The 25,645-nt window shown below is 44.1% G+C and overlaps 1 long non-coding RNA gene and 1 pseudogene across 2 annotated transcripts in view; both read left to right on the forward strand.

Moving 5' to 3' along the window:
* Positions 1-10,426, forward strand: part of LOC144799025 (uncharacterized) — a 708,806-nt gene extending 698,380 nt beyond the window's left edge. For both annotated transcript variants that reach the window (XR_013603730.1, XR_013603729.1), the window contains exon 4: positions 10,294-10,426. This is a non-coding gene — a long non-coding RNA (uncharacterized LOC144799025). The remainder of the gene's footprint in view (positions 1-10,293) is intronic.
* LOC144798529 (large ribosomal subunit protein eL15 pseudogene) lies at positions 8,382-9,069 on the forward strand (annotated as a pseudogene).
* Positions 10,427-25,645: the final 15,219 nt, after the last annotated feature.

The following is a 25,645-nucleotide window of genomic DNA, read 5'->3' on the forward strand; positions in this document are numbered from 1 at the left end:
ACTGACAGTCTTGGACTGAGGTTGGGGTGGCACTGTTGATGCTGGAGTGTTGCTCCCAGGAGGCCAGTACGGCAGGCATACGATTTCCAAAGAATGTTGTGGTCAGCACACCACTAGTTGAAAGCTGCTTCGTTTGACTGACCACTTTCTTGGGAGCAACTTTCTTTATGGTCATCTTAAAGCTCTCAGTTGGCAGTGGCACTAAGCTGCGCAAGAGATTGGAGGACTGACGTCACTGTACAGGCCTTCCGTTTGGCTGTACTGCGGGTGATGTCTCTTCTTCTCTTGTGTACCTAAAAGCAAACAAGCAACAACAACTTTTAGTGAAATGTGGCATTGTTGCAGTTTGAATTAGTACAGACAAGGGCAGTATTTGTTTGATTGGTTACTGCGGTAATAATAAATTAACCACTTTAAAAAGAAATCACACCACCATACCATAACATTTAATTTCTAATCAGGATAACACATGATACAGATATAGCTCTTTGCTTTATGTCTATCTATTCCAAAGGAGACACCTGTGGCACTCAGGGAACTGCATGGGTAAATGGAATAATAATCTTTCAAAAAATGAAGGTTAGTGTTTGCCTATGGCAGGCAATGTGGCCCAGGAGGAAATGAAATAATCATTAAAAAATGAATGATGCGGATGTGTCTACAGTGCACCGCAGCCAGGGTGTTCAGGAGGAAATGGAATTATTCCTAAAAAAAAAACTGATTGCTGTTACGCGGCCAAATGCCTATGGTGGGTGGATGGAAGGATGGACTAAGGTAAAATGCAAAAAAAAATTTAAACAAGTAAAAAAATAAAATAAACAAAATGAAAAATGGAAAAAAATCAATATTAAAAAATTCAAATACAAGATAACAAAAATTAAATTAAAAATGTAAATAGAAAATGATCAATAATTGCTAATATTTGTATGGGAGGATGAGAAGAAACCTATTGTGAGGCAAGGAGGTGAAACATAAAAGAAATGCAAACAAAATGCATATAATATAAGAGCACTGTTCATCAAACTCAAATTCGTAATAGTACATGTACTACAATTATATTATTAAACTGATATCGCATCCATCCATGCAAGTCTATGGCAAAGGCACACTGGGTGGATGCACAAAATGGCTGTGCCACATGGTCAAACAACAACTGCAAGCAAGGAGGCATGGGAACCAAAGAACACATGCAAACCTATGGCACACTGGCTGGATGCACCAAATGGCTGCCAAGAACAAAGTCAAACAACAACAGCAAGCAAGGATGCATGGGGAACAAAGAACACATGCAAGCCTATGGCAAAGACACACTAAGTAGATTAACAAAATGGCAGCCAGCCACATGGTCAAACAACAACAGCAAGCAGGGAGAACAAAGAACACATGCAAGCCTATGGCAAAGGCACACTGGCTTGATGCACAGAATGGCTGCTAGCCACATGGTCAAACAACAACAGTGAGAAAGGAGGCATGGGGAACATAGAACTCATGCAAGCCTATGGAAAACGCACTGGCTGGATTAACAAAATGGCTGCCAGCCACATGGTCAAACAACAGCAAGCAAGGAGGAAGAAGAGAACACATTCAGGCCTATGGACAGAGACTCTACAAAATGGCTCCTGGCCACATGGCATGTAGAACAAAGACAAAGGGTGGCCTATGGCAAGCACAGTCCCTGGCCAGAAAAAGAAGGCATTGTAACACTGAAGAAAGTATTACCATTAATTCTGCAATGCTAACAATGAAAATTACCTGAGCTATAAAATACCCCACATATAACATACATACACTTTTTGTACTTAAAAAAAGTGAAATACAAAAAAACCCTCATTTTTAATTTAATCCAATGACATCCCAGTCCTAAATGATGTTTTAAAACAAAATATTTAACAGAAACAGTTGTTTCATGCACCCATGATTAGTACTGGCCTGGGTCTACTGACTGGATGGCTTGTTGGCAGACCAGGCCACATAGTAAAATAAATATATAAATATTACAAATTTAATGAACATGGAGAAAATGTACTCAACTGTGCAATGCTGTTCCTTTGCAAAAGAAGAAAAATAATATGCAAAAATATAACTGGGCCCCTACTGAAACTGCAGGCCACCCACCACAATAAATTTGAAAAATCGAATAAAAGAATAAATAAATACTGGTGCATGTCCTCTGTGAAATAAACAACACCCTTATGCAAGAGTTTTTTAACTTACTTGTGAAATCTAAAAATACAAAGTCCTTAAATCCAATGGTGTATGTGCTGCAGGCAGAGTGTGATCCTTCCAAATCCAAATGAAAAGTGACCAGGAGCTGGACAAACAGTGGGAGGAGCATGCTGGCCAGGAAAGGAAGTGGGAGTCTCTGGGGCACTTCCTTCCTGTTGGAAAAAAAGTTTTAAAAAGAGTCTTCTTACACTAAAAAACAACTTGAACAGTCACAAAAGCTACTTGAGTGGTGAGTTTGCAATAGACCCTATATTGATGCCCTCGAGGGTGGAATCTGTGCAAGCAGGAGTGAAGTCTTGCATGTGCTCACTAGTGGCTCGAAAATATTGCGGCGCTGACAAGCGAGTGACAAAATAAATCTCGAATGTATGACCGGAAACAGAAACACCTCTTTGCGCCTGAAGGTGGACTCCAGAACTCCATGCTTTGCTGCGGAGAGCCCATAATCCACAAACTCCACGAGCAAAACTGAGTTTTCTGTCCGGGCCTTGTGGGCAGCCAGATGAGAGAGGCAACTTAAACTGGAATATAGAAAGTGAGGAAAAAGAAAGAATAGAGGGCCCGATGTACAAAGGTATTAATGTCACAAAAACAACAATTAGGAAAAAGACAAGATTATCACCACAAACACCTTTAATCTTTCTGACCCTTTCCAGATCACAAATAGGAGAAGGCATAAAAGAGACATTCAGCCCTATTTGTGAGATACGCAGATATGTATTCATAGTCTGTGATGATGTTGCAGCCGTAAACCACTGATCTTTTCACAAGGCACAGGTTGGGTGGTCAATGTTTCGATCATGGGAAGCTGTCTCCTTGGAACAGCTTCCCCTTTGGGAATCATGGCTGCCGGCCTTAGCCATACTCTTATCTAGGGATAAACCACTTGCTGTATGTGAGCTCTGTGGTGCTTCAAGATGCAGAGGTATTTGGGAGTCAAATGGGGCATTCACACCAGTGCTGGGGTCTGATCTGACAGCTAATGAGGCCAGGCCTTGTTGGAGGCATCAGTGAGGTAGACCTTGAGTGAGTGGAACTGCCACTTAGATTGCTTTGTTGGCCATGATTATAGGGTCTGCAGTGAAGGAGATAAGTGGGGACGGGGTTGCAGTATGTGCAGTTTAGTGGTCCTGCTCGGTGGCATGGAGACAACAATGTATTGGGTGTTGGCTTGGATGTCGGTTAGGAGTGAGATGGGCTGTTTATGGTCAGCACTGTTAAGATCAAAGTATGCCTCTTTCAGTAGGCAAAGCTTCCTTGGCAAGGATGCGATGGATCAGTTGCTATTGGCGATCTTTGACCTTTGACAGGCTTCACATGGCACTGCCAGATAAAAAGATTGCTGCAGGAAGCTCAGGGAGACAGATGTAAATCCCATCCTTAGGATTCTGGCTCAATGGAGCCTGAATGTGGTACCAGATTTCATAGCACCTAAACTGAAGTGGTACTGCTCCCACCTGTTTGAATGTTCGGCCTGCCCACTAGCTTGGCCTTCCATGTAGCACACATGCCGGTCCTTGCCTGCAGTGAGTCTCTTTACTTAGTGACCTCAGTCTAGTTACTGTCAATGCAAGGCTAGAGATCTGTGGCCCCTAGAACTCAAGGAAAAGTAGGCAAACTTGTAACAAGGATTGCAAATTGTCCCTGGAGCCACAGGAACCAGCTACTTCTGCAAGCTCACCGAAATGCCAAAAACTTCCTATTTAGCCTTGGCCACTCAGGTGCAGTCAAGGCCTACACCGGGAGGATGATGTAGGTATACAATCTCAGGGATAAGTAGACAAAACTTATAATAAGAATTATGATTTGTCCCTGGAATCACAAGAACAGATACTTCTGCAAGCTCAATGAATGTCAACAGCTTCCTATTTAGGCTCAGGCGCTCGTGAGCAGTCAAGGCCTACACCGGGAGGATGATGTAGGTTTAAAATCTTAATTGTAGATGATGTAAGCTTAGAAACTCAGATAGAAGTAATATGAGAGTGAATCACAATAAACTGAATGTCCATGTGTGTGTATATGGCTGTATAGAGTCATACAATAAGTTTGCATGCCTTCAGCATTACAGAGGTAAAAAGCTAGCAGGAGTTCCTTTCAGAACCTTTGAGCTCTAGAACGTTCTAGCCCCAACCTATATATTTACTCACATCACATGTCTATGGAGGTGTTTTGGCCAACTGCACAATGCATACCTTCTTGCTCTTGTTTAAAGGTCAGAGGAGCTGTTTACCGAAACCTTCGGTAGCCTAAGTGGAGGTCAGCTCAAGTAAATGCACCTATCCATGTGCTTATGGTCTATGAACCTTCAACACTAAAGCCATGGTTATGAAATCCCTCCTCATGGTACATTTGATCTAAGTTATGGAAGGTCATGGTACCAAGTGGTCCGCATGTGCCTTATCCTTCCTTTGCTGAGGGAACATGGGAACAGCCTTCTTAATACAGTGAACCATTCAATAGATAGGCCCTTGCTCAGGACGACTTACACAAATCGTGTTCTGGGAAACTATCCTATGCTCCTCCAAGATGCTATGGCACTACTTCTAGGTGCTGCCCCTGCGTCTAGTTGCTATACTAAGTGTTCAGAAACATCAGTCCATTACCAATGGAGTGAATGCCAAATTTCACCAGAGTGTTCTAACAGAAGGGTCCTAGAATGGCTGCTCAGTACAAGTGTCCTGTTGAACTAGGTTAGCAACTGGCTCCACATCGGGCGACCCTCGTGCCTTTTTCCACAGCCTCATGGCTCGCTGTTGCATGCTTTTGACGAAGATGGCCACAAACGTGTTTCTGTGATTGTTCTTTTGGCAGAGGGTTGCAAACAGCATGTTCTTGGAAGATGGGACACAAATATTTCAATGGTAGATCACAGTTTAGAGGCCAAACCTTGTCTCTGCAAGCCTGCCTCAACGAAGATTGTCAACATAGGTGCACATAATGCTCCACTCTCCTTGATAATGTGCTTTTATGTTGTAGATGAAATCCTCCTAATAATCGTTTAGCTTTCATATCATCGATACACCCAAAAATGAAGGGTCATGAGTGGAACAGTTGAGCTTATGTTAAAGTCTGAACTCATAATCAGGTCAATTAATTCCGGCCCATCTTTTTCTGTGGTCCACAAACGAGAGACTTGTGCAGACCACTTCCATGGGACCACATGAGAGTAGGAAAGGGTAATCATGCACCCACCACCAGCATGGGCTAGGGTAATTTCAAGACAGGTGAAACATTTTCTTTCTAACCACTAGAAAAACAGGCAAATTCGACAATTGCTGAGACACTGTAAGTAAGTAAAATCTTTATTGTATGATTACCTAAAATCATTTACAAAAGACAATGTATATTACGTCATACAATGACACCAAATATGAAAATATAAAATGTCACAACATTTGTTGCCCAAACAAGGTTAACAGTGTCAGGAAGTGCTACAGCCCATTGATATGGGAGCAGCAAATAACCCAAAGAGCTGTTTCGTTTGGCAAATACAGAATAGAGCAACACTGGGCACAGCCAAAAACCAAGTGGTATGTGGGCGTGCAATATTGTGCCATGCAGACATGCATAAAATAAAGTTGTGTGTCGGAATTGGTGCAACATAAAATGCGAGTTACAAACAGTACTCCTCCCAGATCAATGAAGATGAGGTATTGCATTAAAACCAGTGGTACAGGTAAAGCGCATGAGTCTATGTGGCGCATATTTATGCAGAGAACCCCACCAAGAGATTGTACCAGAGGTAAATAAGACTCCAGATGTAAACTCAGACCTGCGCACAGCACCCTCGAGAAATGCACCCTTCGTGCGTACCAATGTGCTCTGGGTCCTAAGGTGTGAGGTGCGTGTGTGAAGTCATTTAGTGCCAATTCATATGGAGTGCTCCCCCAGAAAGTGTTACTGCGGCAATAAACGTTCAGCGGCTTGTATATTGCAATCTTCTGTCTCCGTTTGTTGGGTTATTCGTAGAATCCTTCCTGCTTTCGCTTAAAACTTGCCAATTCATGCAAGGACCATCAGCACCGTGGTGGTGTAGTTAAACATTAGGGCCTCTTTGCATGACCATTGTTCTTAGGTATAACCGCCTCTATCCCAGCAGGACTGGACAGCAACAAATTATATGCTCGGCTGATTCTGTGTAATATTGGTACAAACAACAGCCCTTGTTTCCTGGCAATTTGTTTTTCCAGTGGGCACTGTAGTCCCATATTGGCAATGTTAGACGTCTGGTTCACTGTATGTTCTGTAAGGCTTGCCTTTCCAGCCCTGCTTCCAGATATGGTTGACTTGCTGTGGTGTTGTGTGAGTAAACAAGGCCCTCTGCGCCAGGAGTATCTCTACAAAGGAAATCCTCAGCAGACATCTGTAGTGTATCTAAACAATTACCTGCACATTGTATGCATACATATTTACCCTAATGGTCCCCTAAGTGTCATTTGTGAATGCTCCCAATTCATCACACATTAGCCATGTTGTACCATGAAAATATTAAGCAGTTTTGCTTATCCAAATGTAAGCAACATGGGAGACAGCTTATCCTGTCAGTCTGTTAGAATGAAGGCCACAAAGTTTGGTGAAAGAGGGAGTCCTTGTGCCCAGTCTGGGAGACACCGCCATCCATATTAGCATAAATGCGGGGTTGAGCAACGGAAAGGCATGCGTTTTTTGCCATTGGGGGCCCGTAACGGGCCGCCAGGGATTCTGGGGGGTGGGGGGTGCACATGGGGGGTACCTATGGTACCCCCCTGCAGTTCCATACACAACATGGCAGGCACAGCGTGGTTCCTGCCACGTTGTGCATGGAAGTGCACAACATGCCTTCCTGGCATTGCGGCGGGCGGTGCTGAGAGCACCGCCCGCCGCAATGTCAGGAATACAGGATGCGGCTGCCAGTGTGGCGGGCGCATCCTAATGTCTGGAACGGGACCCTCGCACCAATGGCGGGCGGTCCCAATCCCCGAAAGGATGTCCACCCACCATCCTAATGACCCCCTTAGTTGTCTGGTTGCACATTTCATGCAACCATATAAAAGTCACAAAAGATAACGACTGAAGGTTTTGGGCTGCCAACTGTGTGACAATTACCACTCATACCAGTTTTGGCACGAGGTGAAGCCGCCTAACCCAACACGGCCGCAGGATTCAATCCCGAGTAGAACTACGATTCATTCAGGAACTGCAACCCCCACCCCTTGGACACCTCAAACCCTTAAATAGGAGACGTCCCTTGACGGTGCTCGATTCACCGACCTCGTCTCCGCTCCTAAACCAAATTGGCCAGAAGACGCCCTCATCCTCCACCTCGTGGAGTCGCACTAATTAATTTCTGGATACCTTCATTCTCTTCAGCACCATCCAAACCAGACAACCCCGTCCTGAAGACGATCCCAATTGACGAGGATCGAAGCGTCATCGAAACACAGCGCAATACATGGCGTATACTCTACAATGGCTCATTGTGAAATACTAATTACCCAAATCAGTCACTTATGTAATTGAAACTAGCCTTGAGCCACATGATCCCACTCACTGTATATAATTTACACAATTGTTCACTCCGCGCCGTTCACGCTGTCCACTTTGTCACTTGCGTCGCCACTTATGTCACTTGCACATACCTAAGCACCAAGTGCAATCGGGTTGTTATTGATTTCTCTCGTACAGTGCTGCTATAACTGTATATTTTGCCTCCACGTAATTCTTGTATAAGTATATGATGAATAACAACCAAAACTTAATTTGATTCAAGTCTCCTTATTTCTGTACCTGTAATGCTTTCAGCATACATGTTTAATTGTCTCCAGAATAATACCTGTTGGGATATTGTTTGTTTGTTCTATCTGAAAGGTGGAAGGCAGGGGTGCAACCTTGCTCCTACTCTGTTCATCACTTTACATCAATGGAGTTATCAATTTTCTAAATAACTGCCAAAATGATTCACCTTTATTAGCTGATAGTAAAATCCCAGCATTGATGTACGCAGTTGACCCTCTCTTAATCTTCAGAACCCCTATGGGGCTTAAATCTCTGCTGGGTTATTTTCTAAATTGTTCATAATATTTGTGGCCTTGAAATAAATACTGCAAAAATAAAGTACACAATTTTCAAATTCACAAATTTGTAAAAGCAATTTGTCTTTATAGTATAGAGCTTCATCATGTCTCAAGCTTTCCAGCTGGTGAGCCTCAGAATAATCCAGGATGGGTGCCTACAAATATATGCAGGAGCTATGGAGGAAGAAGCAGTCGGACGTCATGCGGTTCCTCCTGCGTGTTCGGTGCTGGCAGTATCGCCAGCTGCCTGCTCTCCACCGGGCACCCCGTCCCACCCGCCCTGACAAGGCTCGCAGGGCAGGCTACAAGGCCAAACAAGGTTATGTGATCTATCGTGTCCGTGTTCGCCGTGGTGGTCGTAAACGTCCTGTCCCCAAAGGTGCTACCTATGACAAACCTGTGCACCATGGTGTTAACCAGATCAAGTTTGCCCGCAGCCTTCAGTCTGTTGCTGAGGAGCGTGCTGGTCGCCATTGTGGAGGTCTCAGAGTGCTGAGCTCATATTGGGTCGGAGAAGACTCCACCTACAAGTTCTTCGAAGTGGTTCTGATTGATACCTTCCACAAAGTCATCAGACGCAACCCAGAGATCCAATGGATCACCAAAGCAGTCCACAAGCACAGGGAGATGCGTGGGCTAACTTCAGCTGGCAAGAAGAGCCGTGGCTTGGGCAAGGGACACAAGTTCCACCTTACCATTGGAGGCTCACGTCGTGCTGCCTGGAGGAGACGCAACACCCTTCAGCTCCATCGTTACCGTTAAACCCTATTGTGCTTCTAAAGATGTCTCAAATTGTTCAGACATCTTTGTCACCCCTGCTACGAATTTATTGTGCCTAATGCTTAGGGGAAGCACTTTATGGAGCAACGATTTGGGTACACTGCTATATTTTGATGTTTTTAGTGGCTGAAAATTATTTCTCCCGTTCTCGTTTTAGTCCCCCTTCAAGTGTTCCTGTGCTCCCACTTTTCTTGGATATAGGCTCAAGTCGGGGTGGGTGACATTAAAACCCTGAGACTATTTTTGTACTGGATATATACATAATCAACACCTGAACTTGAGCCTTATTAGGAATTCTTTGAAGGAATTCTTTGCTTTTATTGGATAGACCACCTAATACTCCATGGTTATATTTTGTAAAATCATCGCTCTATAAACTAGATATGAAAAACCTGGGAGTTACACCTGGGAATATTATTGCAAGATCTGTCAGTGAACTCAAAACATTTTCTGCATGTTTGTGAGGGAAAGATGTCCTGCACAAGCTAAGACACACGGACTGATAGACCCTTTTTTAGATCATAAATGTATTCCTGCTGTTGAGGATTATACAGATAATACCATGCCTTCCTTGGCAAAGAATCTCTACACCAAATTCCGCCTGGGAATTCTCCCTATGAATAATTTTACATGTAAATGGGCTCCATTAACATCTCAGACCAATTTATGCCCTGTAGGCCTATTGCCAGCTAAAACTGAAGAGCACTTTCTGTTTAGCTCGGGGGGTTATGTTAATTCAAGAAAACCAGTGGATTATCGCAGTATGTTGGTGGCTGGTAGATTTTATTCTGAATCCCTGTGCATACATAAACCCGAGACAAGCACCTTAATAATTGATGCGCTATCAAAGTTTTTAATCACATATAAATTGTAAGAAAGTGATGTGCTCCATAGACTAATAACTGTTAATGAATTTGTTGCATCTGTATTGATTTATTTTTGAAAATTAGGTTTGTATTTAGACAGAGCATAAGAATTGTTATGTAGTATGTTTTAAGGAACTTTGTAACCTGTGTTTATAAGGGATTTGTTTTCCAAAATAAACAACTACGATGATGATGAGGTGTGAAAACTGCTCCTAGAGCAGAAGCAATTGTTTAGGCCTTTTGGCAGGAAGGCCTGGGTGTGAGGACAGGGCTTTCTCTCTCAGGAAGGGCAGTTGGGGAGGGTTCAAGAACATATTGAATGGGACTAGGGTGAGGCCAGGCACTCGTTTGAACTGTTGGTTTTTCAGTTATCTTCAGCCTGCTGCTCGATGGGGTCTCTGTACTTCATGGTCCTGAATAGAGATGCTTTCTACCAAACTACACTTCAGCTCTCCTTCTGCATTGAACCTACTCGCAACCATCGCGACTGCTGCACTGGTGCCACTCACGGTAAGAATTTCGGCGATGCATGTTTCTTTTGTGCGCGGACGCGCATAGCTGCCCTTCGTGTAATTTACGCATTAGGGTAATATTGGAGGTGTCCTTCTCCTGTTTGTCCGTTTCTTCAGCGCTGATGCGCACAGCTACCCTTTCGGTCATTCATTTGCGTTCCCGTAGGGAACAACTGTTTGGATGTCTACAAAGAAGAAGTAATCTGTAGTCACTCCAACAACAGGTCCTTTTCTGATACACAGGTGTGTGCCTTTCACGTTGATACACACAGCTTACTATTGTGTGTTTGGCTTCTTCACTGATGCACACACAGCTTACAGTTACAACACAGAAACTGGTGGCAGGTACTATTGCTGCACTTCCTTGGTTCTAGCTACAGTTTACACTATGGCCCACCTCCTAAGACCAGCCACCAATGTTGGTCTTTACCTCGACATATAAGCTTTTTTACACAGATTACAGTGTTCACTACATAATCTCAGTATACCTGCATTTCAACGAACAGTCCTACTACATTCGCTGATGCGCACAGCTGTACTTACTTTATAGGTATATACCACTTAATTGACAAGTCTCTTCAGCCCTCTTATTTTTCATTGTTGTATTTTTTTTGTATTACTTGTTCTCTTTTCACATAGCATTTACACTATGCAAAACGTTACTACACCGCCATTCTTTTTAAGCTCACCAGGTGATCCTCCTCTTCCCTGGCAAAAATGGAAAAAGGTATTTACACATTATGGTCGGGTTTGTGGTACTTCTTTAAGCACAGAGAGGAGAACCTCTCTCATCATGCATTGTTTACGGTCAGAGGATCAAGAAGTGTTTGAACATCTTTCTGAGCTCTCTAATAGTGACTCTGCTACTCTCCATGAGTATGAAATTTGCATTAAAAAACTGGACTTACATTACCTCCCTAAAGTAAGTACTGTTCTTGAGCGGTATCATTTTGGAAGAAGGATGCAAAGGCAAGAGGAGTCGGTTCAGCAGTACTTAACAGTTTTGCGTAAATTAGCCTCTACATGTAACTTTGGTTCTACCTTGGAAGAGGGATTGAGGGATCAATTTATGTTGGGATGCGTACAAGACAAAATGAGGGATGCTTTATGGCAAAAAGACATTCCCACTCTTCAAGAAGTCATAACCATTGCCAAGTGTCAGGAACAATCCAAGGCATGTGTTGACTTTATAAAGAAGGACTCTTCAGGCAACAAGAAAGAAAATTCTGAGGTTAACATATTGGTAGATGTAGGTGTTAAACCCAGAACTAGTTCAGCTCAAAAATTGCCCTCTCAGAAGAGCTTTCAAGGGAAATGTTTCAGGTGCGGGGACTCCGTTCACATGGCCAATTTTAAAGACTTTCTAGGCTGGAAAGTTATATCCAAAACTTTCGAGAGAAACGGTCACGTCTCCAAGTGCTGTAGGTCAGGCAAGGATCACAAGAAGGTCAGACAGGTTGATCGTTTCAAGGAGGATGTAGAAGAGGTTATCATTTGTCAAGTTGCAGAAAATACATGCGATGGGCCTCAAGAACTGGTACTAGTTAATTATGCCCCTGTCAAAATGCTATTTGACTCTGGAGCCAAGATTATGCTTTTTCCCAAAAACATTTATGAGTGCTAGGTAAAGTCATTCTTCTAAAACCTGACATCAAACCAAAAGGGTATGGTGGGGTGACCATAGAATTGCTAGGTTACTTTTGGGGTATGTTAGAAATGGAGCTCTCTAGTTGGCAGCGGCTGGCGCCGAGGTCCAAATAGAGATCCTTCTTCCCAAGTCAGAGTAAGGGGGCTACACCCTTCGATAACTCCTGCTCAACCCTGTGGTAACGTAGAACAAGCAGAAAGGCCCATCTCAGAGGCAGTGTTTAAAGCATTTATGACCATACACAATAACGCAGGAGAGACACTACAAAACGGACACCACAAGTGGTTATAGAAAAATAGTTATCTTTATATAGACTGAACACGAGGCTAAAAGAGCTCAGGAGCCACAATGCACATAATTATAGATTCACTTCGAAAGCAATAAAGGCACTCAAAAAGCATGTGGAACGAACTTAGTTGGCGGCCGGGGTCCACGCATAATGTACCTGAGATTTAAAGGGGCACGGCATGCAGCCTCACAAGTAAGCCACGGTGATGACAGGCGGACTCACAGCGGCCCCAGCTCCCAGCGGTGTGCACTCACGATAATCCTGGGATGGGGCTTAAAGGCAGTCAACCAGCAGCACACGCAGGTGGTAACGAGATCCTCGAAGTGGTGACTTAGTGCGGGCACTCAGCGGCACAGCTCCTCAGCTGCAGCGACCCAGAATAGCAATAGCGATTACTTTGGTAACACAGACAAATGCAGGCTTTCAGAGACAACAGCTTCCCAGCTACGCCGGCCCACAATGACGATAGCGATGATTTTGGTAACACAGGCAAATGCGGGCTCTCAGCGGCAACAGCTTCTCAGCTACAGCGGTCCACAATAGCGATAACGATGACTTTCAGCCTGTGTTCCCCGTAGTAGAACCAGAGGCTCTGGAATTCTCAACAGAGGCCTCACCTACGAGTAGAATCCCCCTCGGAATCCAGACGGCAGATGGGTGAAATCTAATGTCCCTGAGACTTCAGCAGGAGGCAAGCTCAAATCAGGCCCTTGGGTAGTTGCTTCAGCAAGATGGATGAAAGTTTCAAAGTCATTTCCCTCTAGTTACACGGACAGAGTTCCGTCTTGACATCCAGAAGTAACACACCATGTAGGGGTTTTAGCAGAGATCTTTATACCCCAAAAGTCTTTGTTCTCAAAAAGTCACAAATCACTGAACCCAGCCAGAACCAGTTTGGTGTTGTCCTGGAGCACTTTGTTTACAAGGCTGCATCCTGCCTTTCAGGAAGAGGGGGTCTGTCATCAGACGTACAATGGGAGGTGGAGCCCTCATTCACCTTGCCAGCTACAGCCCTGCTCATATCCAAGGGTCATCCCTCCCCATACTCCACTGCAGAGCTCTCTATTCAATCCAGGTCAGGCTAAGCCTAACCTGACCCTCCAAAACCAGATAGCCAATACACATAACAGGCGAGCACACTAGAAGGTTTAGGCAAGAAAATACCTACTTCTCAAAAGTGGTATTTTCAAACACAGAATATAAAAATAATCTTCACTAAAAGATGCCCTTTTATATTTAGAGCTCAGGCATACTAAATTCGACTTTCCTATCATGTTCCTTGAGTTAATTAGGAATATACCAATTCATACAGTCAATTTACAATAGGGAGCATTCGCGCTGTGGCACTGAATGGCAGTGGCACAGCGCCCAGAGTATATAACACCAGCAAACACAGAGGAGACAAAAGAGAAAATTGGAATGGAGACCCACGCCAATGGTGCCAGATCTAACAGGGCACAATTGATTTCAAAGAGAGTGTCATCCCTGGGAAGATCTATATGTCATTGAAAGGTGACTCACTCATACGTTGGCTTGATCAAAGGGATCTGCATGTGTTTCTTGACCCCAATGAGAATTCACCTGTGCGTCTAAAAGAATTGCTGCCTGTGAGGGTAGTTGATGATACCATTCAAGATTCGATCATGGATTTCCCTGCAGTTTTTGCTAGTGACCTAGGTTGTTTTAAAAACTATGTACATCGTATAAGAGTTTAGCCAAATGTTGTTTCCAAAAGTTGCCAAGGTTAGGAATGTGCCCCTTTTGGTAAGAGAGCATGAAATCTGAGCTGGATAAGCTCCTGGCCAGTTGTATCATTCGAGAGGTTGAGGCAACAGAGTGGGTATCTCAGATAGTGATGGCCCGTAAGGCCAACGGTGAGGCCCGGCCGTGTGTGGACTTGAGAGAACTTAACAGAGCAGTTATCGTTCATCACTACCCTTTACCCAACATAACTGAAATGTTGTGCTTTCTTGAAGGCGAACAAAGAAAAACCAAAGGTGGTGATGGACAGAGGGTTGACAATACAAACACTCACCCCCAGTCAACTGATCTGGGTTTAATCCATCACCGTTCTTTATCTCACTCCGCCACCCCAGTTCAGACATGGCCATATGCAAATCAGTCTGACCCTGTGCCTCATGGGAACAGTCCAGCCCGAACTGCCAAGCCATGTCTTCCCTGGACCGGAATCAAGCTTCCCAGGACCGGTTTCTGGCATTACAGCCGTCTTCAGCTGGGCTTGCTTGACTCCAGTGGCAAAGTGAGCAAGGGACTCACGTCTGAGCATACCCTGCCAACTTAGGGCGAACAAAGAAAAACCAAAGGTGGTGATGGACGGAGCGTTGACAATACAAACACTCACCCCCGGTCAACTGATCTGGGTTTAATCCATCACCGTTCTTTAGCTCACTCCGCCACCCCAGTTCAGACATGGCCATATGCAAATCAGTCTGACCCTGTGTCTCATGGGAACAGTCCAGCCCGAACTGCCAAGCCATGTCTTCCCTGGACCGGAATCAAGCTTCCTTGGACCGGTTTCTGGCATTACAGCCGTCTTCAGCCGGGCTTGCTTGACTCCAGTGGCAAAGTGAGCAAGGGACTCACGTCTGAGTATACCCTGCCAACTTAGGGCGAACAAAGAAAAACGAAAGGTGGTGATGGACCGAGCGTTGACAATACAAACACTCACTCCCAGTCAACTGATCTTGAAGGGGCAAAGCATTTTTCTTCCTTGGACCTAACCTCCGCTTACCACCAGGTCAAGCTTCATTCTTCCTCTCAAGACCTCACAGCCTTTGTAACACCATTTGGGACCTTTAAGTTTCTGAGAATGCCCTTTCGGCTCATTTCTGCTTCCTGCATTTTTCAGAGGGTGAAGGAGAGCATTCTTGGAGGTCTTCAGGGTGTCAAGGTGTACCAAGATGACGTGCTAATTTTTGGTGTTGATCTGGACCAACATGATATGAGGCTGAGATTTGTGTTAGGGAAGTTGCAAGATGCTGGCCTCACTTTTAGGGCTGACAAATGTAAATTTAATGTCAAGGAGACAGAGTACCTTGGTCATTTTATGTCAGCTGCAAGTATCAAACCAAAGGCGGCTCTCGTGAGTTCCATTCACAATCTGCGTTCACCGTCAAGCAAGGATGAGTTGGTGAAGTTCCTGAATATGGCTGAATTTTACCACAAATTTGTTCCAAATTTTGCAGGTAAGACCTCATGTCTAAGGTCTTATTTAAAGAAAGGGAGTGGGTTTTGTGTAGTCCAAGGACTGTGAGGAGGACTTTGTTTGCATCAAGAAACATCTCAGTGATGCACTGTGTCTGAGTATTTTTGACCGGCCAGGGGGCTGTCTTGTTGCAAAAGGTTGATGGTGAGGAGAAAACTTTTCTGTTCATCTCCAGGCCCTTGAGGGATGCTGAATGTAACTATTCGGTAGTAGAGAAAGAGGCTCTGGGTGTGTTCTGGGCAGTAAGCAAGTTGAGAAAATGTTTGTGGGGAAAGAGGTTCAAAATTCTTTCTGACCAAAAACCTCTTAGGGAAGTCTTTTCTAAGAAGGGCATAGATTTTGTCTCCCACTGCAGACGAAAATGGGCGGTGGCTCTGCAAGAGTTTGATTTTGACTTATCCTACTTGCCTGGCTCTAACAATGTTCTTGCACACTGTCTTTCAAGACTTGGGTGTGGAGATGAGGAGTCAGCGGTTGATGTTGAGTGGTTTGGTGGGGAGGACTTAGAGGAAGAAGTCAATGTGTGTTTGATCAGTGAAGGGGTGATTTCTGAAAGCGAATGGAGGGAACACCTTGTGGGTGATGAGATTTTACAGAAAGTGATCACCATGGTGAAAGGAGTTTGGTGTGAGAAGAAATACTGTGAAGAGGTGCTCAGAGGGTTTTGGCATGTCAAGGAGGATTTGGCTGTGGTGGATGAACTTCTCATGCGTGGTAGTAAGCTTATTCTGCCACTTGCTCTGAGGGAAAAGTTAGTCAAAAGCACTCATGCCTCGCACATGGACATTGCCAAAAACCAAGGAAAGGATCAGGGAGGCGTACTGGTGGTCTGCCATGGATGTGTGTGCTGAAATATTAGTCCGGGAGTGTGCTGAGTGTGCAGGCTGTGACAAGATACTCAAGTGTAGGACACAACCCAAGGTCATTAGAGATCAGGCTACTAAGCCATGGACTGACATTTTGGGACCAGTGAAACTGAGATCTCAAGATCGTTACATCATTGTGTGCTTAGACTTGTATTCTCTGGCCCAAGATTAAAGTGGCGAATTCTGTGGAGTCTACTGTTGTGATTTAATTTGTTGTTTTGCAATCCTTTAAGGTTCAAGGCCACAAAGCATACGTAGCTGAGATAAGTCAACCTTGCGTGCAGGCTGCACCTGTGTTTTATAATTAAGAAGCAAAAGATGAAAACATCATGTTTTACCTCAAGTTGTCACTTTCACAGAAAAGTGAGCATGTTTTTAGAAACCATTCTAAAAGCACAATTCAAAATGGGGAATCCATTGCTAATCTTTGGACAACGGTTCAAATCTATATGTTCATACTTTTAGCTTTCACACCTGGCTCCCACATCAGTGACATCAGCCTACTGTACGACATGCTGACATAATCATCACACCAGACAACACAGCCAGTATGGAGTGCAGCACGCATTCAGGAGGCTATTGAACCCCACTGTAGTATGTAGATACATGGGAGAGGGACTGTTGGAAAAGGGAGAAACTCTTCTATCTAAAGGTGCCTCTCCCAACTAGATTCTGCCCAGGGATTGCTGCCCCACCACAGTCCCAGAACAGCAATCCATCACTATAGAAGCATATTTGTTTTTCAGGGCGAGGTTCTTGAGTCCCTAACATAGCAGCTGACTTCCTTCATGGGGTAAACTTCTATGAGTATTTTCTCTTCACTGCGGGGTGAGGATGGATTCGCCCTCTCCAACAGCCCATGAGTCCCAGGGATGCAGACATTTTAAATTTCACGCCCATGGCCTTTGTGCCGCCCCCTAGACAGAAAAATCGATAATGGACACCATCAGAAAGGAGAGAGGACTTGTCTTACCCTCAGTGCCACTCTACCATGTATTTCCCCTTAACTCGGGGTGGCGGGAGTTGAGGGTCCCCAGCAGTCTGAGATCACTCCCTACCACAGGGAAGGTAAAATGGCAGCAGGCATTTGGAATTTGGGCGTTCATGCCTGGATGTTTGTTTTGCCCCTCATGTAGAGAAATATTCGCCTGAAGCACATTTGGAAAGGGATAAGGCTCATGTTTCAGAATCTGGAAGTGATTTTTCAGCTGGCGTAGTTCCATCAGTGGCGAAGTTCTATCTGATAATGACTCCTCTTTCGGTGAGTCTGAAGGTCATGGCTATGCAGCACAAAAAGGTAGTTGTGATGTCCCTTTGCAGGCTCAACTTGTTCCACTTAGAAGCAGTGGCAGTATAGTCTAATCTGGAGTGCATACATGTACCAGGCACAGCACAGGAAGAGGCTTATTTAGCAGCCCCCTAATAGATTCCAGACAACCATTCCTCCTTTCAGTGGAGATACTGGGCGCAAAGTCAATAATGCAAAAGTGTCCATTGACTACTTTCAATTTTTAGTGAACAACATGTTCGTAGAGGAAATTGTGCAGCAAACAAATTTGCATGCCGAAACGTTTCTGAGGGACTATGGAGACACTCTGGCGCCTCATTCTAGGGCACACCAGTGGACTCCCACTTCACTTGGGGAGTTGAAAAAGCTTTGGGGCCATGCACTGCTCATTGGAATTGTGTACCAACCATCAGTAAAGTCTTAAAGGTCTTCCCGTACAGTTTAGCCATTATCCAGCTTCCCATCCGTCATGAGCAAAGATCGATTTTTGATTCTGCATTACAATGATAATTCTGCAGTACTGCCATAAAACTATCAAGGCCATTACAGGTTGTTCATTTAGTTGGCCTCTCATGGAGCATTGGTCTGCCAGGTTTCTGAGATTTATGCTCCCAGGGAACATTATAGCGGTGGACGAGCCTCTGATCCTGTACAATGGGCGGCTGGTATTTAGGCTGTACATGTTGTGCAAGAGCCATAGTGGTTATGTATTTTGCCAAAGAGTAAATACTGGGAAGGAATCCAGCATAAATCCTGCAGGCTGATCCCATTAGAAATCAGTGAAACAATTGTGTGGGATCTTGTTAAATTATTCTTAAATTAAGGTTACAACCTTTATGTGGCTCATTTTGACATAGGAGTACGGCTGTTCCGTGAGCTGTACAACAGTGATACTGTGGCTTGTGGTACAAATCAAAGGCACCGCTAAGGATTTCATCAGTTGCATCTTTGTAAGAAGCTCCAAGGTCAGAGCAGTGTGTTGCAAAATACTTCTGGCTGTGAAATTCGCAGGAATTTGGAAAATGCATGTGCTCATTATACTTCACAATTAGAGTGCTTCTTCTGCCACAGTTTGAGGTCAATAAGCAAATGTCCACAAGCACTCCTGGATACCTGATTGTACCAAATACTTGAATAGAGTCTATATTTTTTTTATGTATTTGTTTGTTTCGGATTAAAAATCCATAAACAGACCAAAAAGATAATAACATCTCATAGGTGTGCTTCTAAAACATATCCATATACATGCTCTTTAAATGCTTAAAGTATTTAAAATAGTTAATTATATCCCAATCTAATCATACACAGAAGTTCATATGTTGGGTTCCACGGTTTAAATGTTTTATCTAATTACAGCTTTTAAAATAGAAGACAAAAATAGCAGCGTCCCAATTAGAATATATTGCACTATATGAATCCTATGTCTGATTCAGTGACCACCTTGGAAGCCTAAATCATCATTTAAGGCTCTATCCGCTGGTTCTGAATTATCCTTACTCCGTATAAATATTTCGCTAGACTGAAGTGTATCTGTTTTTAATATCCTAAGTGCTTGGACCAATGACCTTATTTCTAGTAATCTGCAAAGGGGGATGAACCATTTTCTCCCTGGGACTTTATAAGAGACACAAAAAAAAATTATGTGGATTAATGATTCAGAAATGATACCACAGACAGTACAAATGGTGTTGGGGTTCTTGGGGTTTGCTCATCTAGCTGTATATTCTCACAAGGTCCCATATCTAAACTTTCGATATAACTGTCGAGGGAGTGAGCCCTGAAAAACATCTAGAGAAGGTTTGTACCGAGGGACAATCTTATGGTCAAGAAATTGATCTGTTAGACTCCCTAAATTAGCGTTCTTTACTGTTTCTCCCCAGAAATATTCGCTGCACCATTCCTTTATTAATTGCCTTGATGTCAGATGAGTCTTCTGCAGAGTCCCAGAGATTCTCAAGAGCGAGAAATTAGAACATTTTCTTTACATATTGCAACCATGCGATCCTCAGCTTGCCCTCTGATGTTAGACTCTCCCTGAGTGGAGCTTCATAGGGTTCCAGCTCTGGTATTGACCACACTCTGAGCCAGAATAGTAATGGTCGCACCTGGGTAGTCAATGACACGGGATATAAATCCCATATCTGCAAAACTGGGAGGGTTGGGGAGCTGTATGGAAGGTATGTTAAGAGCCTGAGGAATTTATTCTCCAATAATGTTAACTTGTTGACCGATTCATGGCCCCAAAGCTCTGCGTCATAAAGGGCAGCAGTTTTCGCCCTAGTCTTATATACAGTACCTGTAGCGCAGGGGCTATACTAATAGATTTTAGCTTTTTTGCCATTTTTTGAATGGCCCCAGTCTCTTGTTGTAGTTTCAGTGTGCGTTTTAGTACGTCGGTCTTCCATCTAAGATTGTGTGACAAAGTCACCCCCAAGTAAGTAAAATAAGAGATCTGCTCTAGAGAGGTATTGTCAACAATAACACTTGGTTTGGTAGATTTATAAGGATTAACAGCCATGGATTTAGGGCCAGATGTACAACCCTATTTTTCATGCACAAACGGGTTTGCAACCCGTTTGCGCATGCAAAATCTAATAAGGCCATGTACAATCCTTATTTAGCGAGTCGCAATTGTTTTGCGACTTGCTAAATAGGAATTGTAAGTTGTTATTAGGAAGGGGCGTTACAAGGGCGCAAAACACTCGGAATTTACCGCCCTCTTCAAGAGGGTGGTAAAGCACTCACAAATGGGAAGGGGTCCCTAGGGGACCACTTCCCCTTTGCGAATGCAGTCCCAGGGACCACTACCTGCCCTAAAAAAATGAAATGAAAATGTTTCATTATGCTTTTTTTAAAATGCAGCCTATTTTCCTTCAAGGAAAACGGGCTGCATTAAAAAAAAAGAACTGCTTTATTTAAAAGCAGTCCCAGACATGCATGTCTGCTGAGCCCAGCAGGCCACCATACCTGGAAGGGCCAGCTATTCCTAATGTGGTCGCAAATTGAGAGTGCCTCACTAATCTGCATGAGGCATACAATTTGCAACCCCATTAGGAATCGCTAACAGTGTCTCAGACACTGTTGTACATGGCATACAGCAACTCACAAATTGCGACTCGCAATTGAGCGCAATTTGCGAGTCGCTAAATGACATGGTCGTACGTCTAGCCCTAAGTCTTACTTATATTCAATTCTAGACCATGGTCATTGCTTGCAGGCCTCTAGGGGTCTTTGAGATAAGAAGCGTGTAGTCTGTAAATAACACAGGATATTTCGTGGAGCTAATCTTAGGGTCATCATTATTTTGAAAGTTCAAAGATTCTGCCAAATTATTCATAAACAAAGAGAAGAGAGTCTGGGCTGAAACACAGCCTTGTTGTACTCCCTTCTCTATTTTAAAAGCTTCTGTTTGTTCCCCATTCCTCCCATACCTCACCCGTGCTGTATTGTTCTCATAGATTGTTAAAGAAATTCGAAGATGTTAGTTGGAACTCCCATGCATACTAATACCTCACATAATCTGGGTCTCAGGGCAGTGTTGAATGCGGGCTTTACCAAAAATTACATATAGTATCCTATACCTAATAGGACAGTTTTCCAATAAATCAAATTAAATCTAAAAATTTGGTCCAGAGTTCTTACTTTTGGGCAAAAGCCCGCTTGTAGATTACTGAATATATTATTTGCCAGTGCCCAATCCGAAGGATTATCCAGCACCTGTAGACAAAACATCTGTTCAAGCCAATTGATTAAACTAACGGGTTTATTGTTCCCGGGTTCATCCAGCTGACCTTCTTTATAAATTGGAACTATCTCTGCACTGGGGCCACCTCTTAAAATTATCCTTGTGAAGAGGTTTAGCTATGTAGCCCAAATATCGTGTTCTGAGTCGTCAAGATTAGAGGGGATACAATCTGGGCCCGGGCCTCTGTTAGCTGCGATTGACTTCAAAGTCCCAAGGGAATCCGTATGGGTTATCTTAAAACGATCTGCATACCCCTCATTGCTACTGCACTGGCTTAAACCAGTTCTGTTCTGACCCTATCATCCTCTATATAATATAGATCAGTGAAGTGCTTGGCCGACTTGCAGGGTCCAACTGAGCTAACAACGGAATGGCTGCCATGCGCCAATATAGCGCAAAATGTTTTTGAGTCCCCCTGTTTTGCTGCACACTAGTTCTGCCCAGACTTTAGCCTCCCGGGTATTTTCCGCTCATTTAAGTACAGCCCTGTAGTTTTTCCGAGCCTCTGGGACCTGGTCTTGATCTTCTATTTTTATACATCCTAAGAGTAAAGATTTTACTTTCCTGCACTCTGCATTATACCAATGATGTTGTTTGTTTGAGCTCCTAATTTGTTTCCTAGAATATCTGGAATTCCTTATCAAAGCAAATAAATCTTCATGAACTTTTATAATTAGGCTAGGAGCTACACCTTCCTCAAGCAGTTTGCTTGTATTCTCCATAGCCATGCCCACATTCTTGTATACCTGCTCCAGTGTTTCAGGATGGGCCTGGATACACTCCCATTTGAAAGCCTTTTTCTTGTTAGTAAGGACTACATTCCCTAGTATGCTAGGCTTAATCACTTCTGTATAGGGTTTAAATGGCCTGATAAGTTCCAGCATCAAGGAATTGTGGGGACTATCTGCTCTTCCCACTACTATCATGTCATCCATACAGGCCCAGAGGTGCAAAGAAAGAAATATATATTCTATTCTACTTGTGCTTTCTTGGTCTGACTGTGACCTCCAATCGGTCTGACGGTGACCTCAAATTGCAAGCTCTTAACCCACTTCTTAATGTAATACCCAGTATTTGCAAAGCCATGGTTGAGCATTTATTTACTTGGGAGATGCCCAATGTTGGAATGTTCCTCACCTTAGCACCCCCATCCTGCCATTGCAGACTAGGTATTATGGTGCAGACCAAACTAAAGAGTCGACATGACACACACTCCTGTGTGCCATGCCCAACTACACTGCCTGTGGCATGGGCAAGTCACCCTTCTAGCAGGCCTTACAGCCTTAAAGGCAGGGTGCACCATATCACAGGTGATGGCTTAGCTGCATGAGCAATATGCCCCTACAGTGTCTGTACCATTCACAGACATGTAAGTGCAGTAAAGCCATCTTGAGTACATGGGCTGGGAGTTGCTCAACACAAACTCCACAGCTCCATGATGGCTTTACTGAAGGAATTTTGGTATCAAACTTCTAACCACATTAAACCCACACTGATGTCAGTGTTGAATTGAATTATTTAAGATTTAATCTTTAATCTTAGAGACCCCTCTGAAAAATGACCAACTATGGTGTGATTCCTGACTGGCTCCCAGCCATCTGCCACCACCAGAGAGGTTTCGGGACCCCTGGGTAGAGAGACCTCCACTCTCTGGGCCTGGGAACAAAGCCCATCCTGGGCAGAGGTATCATTTCTTTTCCCCCTGGATGGACAGTGTCCTCGAAGAGGGAGCTTCAAAGGCCTGCAGCCTTTGTTAGCTACCCTAGCCATTTGCTGCTATCAGCAACTGGCTCCCACCGGCTCTGACCCCCATTTTGGGCGCAAGAACCAGCTGGAAAACCCAGCCAGGAAGGGAGGTGTGCCCACCTTTGCCAACCCCACCCCTCGGGAGGTGAGGTGAAACACACATCTCAGTCCCTGCCATCTTGAATCAGGAAGAGGCGTATGCCCCCTTCCCACTGAAGGGTGGCATACTAGGGGGTGTAGACAACCCAGGCAAGGGACCCATTGGCCTCAACCTGCACACCCCTGTAACGCCCCTAAAGCTACTATTTAGGCCCCCCTCAACCTTGCATCTTCAGATTCAACGAGACAAGAAGAAGAGGGACCAAAGAGCTGTGCTGCAGAAGAGGAGGGCCTCAATCCGGAGGGTCTCCCCAACCACGACCAGATCTGGTGAGAATTCAGCATGAAAGGACACACCTGCATCTGCAGCTACTATGACCTGAGGTGCCCGACCAAGTGTCCTGGTGTCCAGCAACTCTTCAACTTAAATACAGTCCTTGGTTCCCTTTGTCCAGTCACCTGACTCCAGCCTGCAGTCCTTTTTCGCAACAAACATCCTCCATTGAAACGCATTGGGCTCCCGACGCATACTAAGCACCCTGCACCTGGCGGCCTCAGCGCCGCTGATGGTGTGGACTTGGTGCTAACCTAGGACCCCCTTTGCCCTGATCTTAATCTTAGGAGCTTGTTTCCAGAGACCGAGTGGCCTGTCCATGAGCAGTTCCCAACCAAGGTTTCGCTAACATTGGCACCCTGCACTAACATTGGCACCCTGCACTCTGCACCCGGCCGCCTTAGAGCCGCTGGTGATGCCCCTTGAGTGCCAACCTGAAATTTGGGGAACCTTGGTTCTACCCCCCAAGGCTCCAATTCCAAAACTGTTTTACTCACCTGCAACGTAACACTTTTTTCCCCTATAGGATTGAATGGTGAGTTTTCTCTAAACATTCTTCAGTGTTGAACTGTCTTGTACTGCACAAAAAGTAACCTATTACTTGGAGAAGAATTAACCTGCTTATAAATGTCCTGTGTGGTGTAAACTGTGTTGGAGTGTGTATCATACCAAACCAGAACTGTAATCCAAATATAATCAAAAGGTACTTACCAGCATTTTTTAACTGTTTTCTCAACTGCAAAAAGTAATCTGAATGTTCCTGCAAACCCAGTATTCACTGTCTTGCTGAAAGTAACATTGTATGAAGAGTGTAACTTACCTGCTACTAAGTAAATCTTGGTCTAGAAATAAAATAACAGAATAATAACTGTTTATACAAACAATTGTAGGCCCAAGTATGGGAAAGTGAGTGAGCGTAGCAAAACTCCAGAACCTCGGGTATTAGCTTTAATATGACATTTTTTAGGACCACAACACATTAAAACTGATTAATTAAAATGTGTGCAAAGGTTCAAACCATTCATAAAGTCAAAAAAAACTCTAACTAAAATTCGCAATGCATTTGGGGTACGACCCATTAAAACGGCGGCGTCCGCATACAGAAAGGCGGGCAGTTTGTTACCGTTGATCATCGGGACATGTGGTCAATTCGGACAACACATTGTGAAGCTCGTTAATATATCAAATAAACAAGAGTGGGACCAATACACACCCCTGTCTTACCGCTCTTCCAATCACTTTGACCCCAGAGACTGCCCCATCCATTCTCACCCGTCCCTTTAAGTCCCTGTGTAAGTATGCTAAAAAATATAGTATATACTGAGGCGGCCCAATTCTGTGAAAAACACTATTCGAGTATAAAAGCACCTCTGGACTTCCGGCAGGCCCAATCAAATATTGCATTCTAAGCAACCCCAATTATTTAAATGAACTGGATACTTTAGAAACAACAACTGTCGAAGTAACTTAAACTCCAAGACTGTTGTTGAAGTCTGCACACTGGTTTGGTGCTGTCCAGTACCAAGTGTATGTGCCCTAACCCATAAAACATGTTAGAATTTGCTAATTATCCCCAATTGACATAATTAACTATCCAGTAAAACCACAGTATATGGGGCAGGAAAATATATCAATAGCATGGAAAGTTAAATGTCACTTGTGGACTGCAGGGCCTATTGTGCCATCCACCGGGGTGACACGGGAAACATGGCTTCAAGGCCTACTTGTGTAGCCAGATTGCCGCAGCTTATAAACCTGCAGAGACAAAATTGTCAAAATAACACTTTTGACAGAATGGAACCTGACTTTTAAATATTAAATTAGTCACCGTTAAGTAGGCCTAGCAGTTCACAGTGTAGGGTGCCAAAGGTGAAACATAGGAGGGTTTTATGCTGGCATGTTCCTATGGTGGCTAGCCTCCACACGCTATTTTTACTGTGAAGGGGCTGTACCTCTTGCTATGAGGA

The sequence above is a fragment of the Lissotriton helveticus genome, chromosome 12 (genome assembly GCF_964261635.1).
Source record: "Lissotriton helveticus chromosome 12, aLisHel1.1, whole genome shotgun sequence".
Classification (NCBI taxonomy): domain Eukaryota; kingdom Metazoa; phylum Chordata; class Amphibia; order Caudata; family Salamandridae; genus Lissotriton; species Lissotriton helveticus.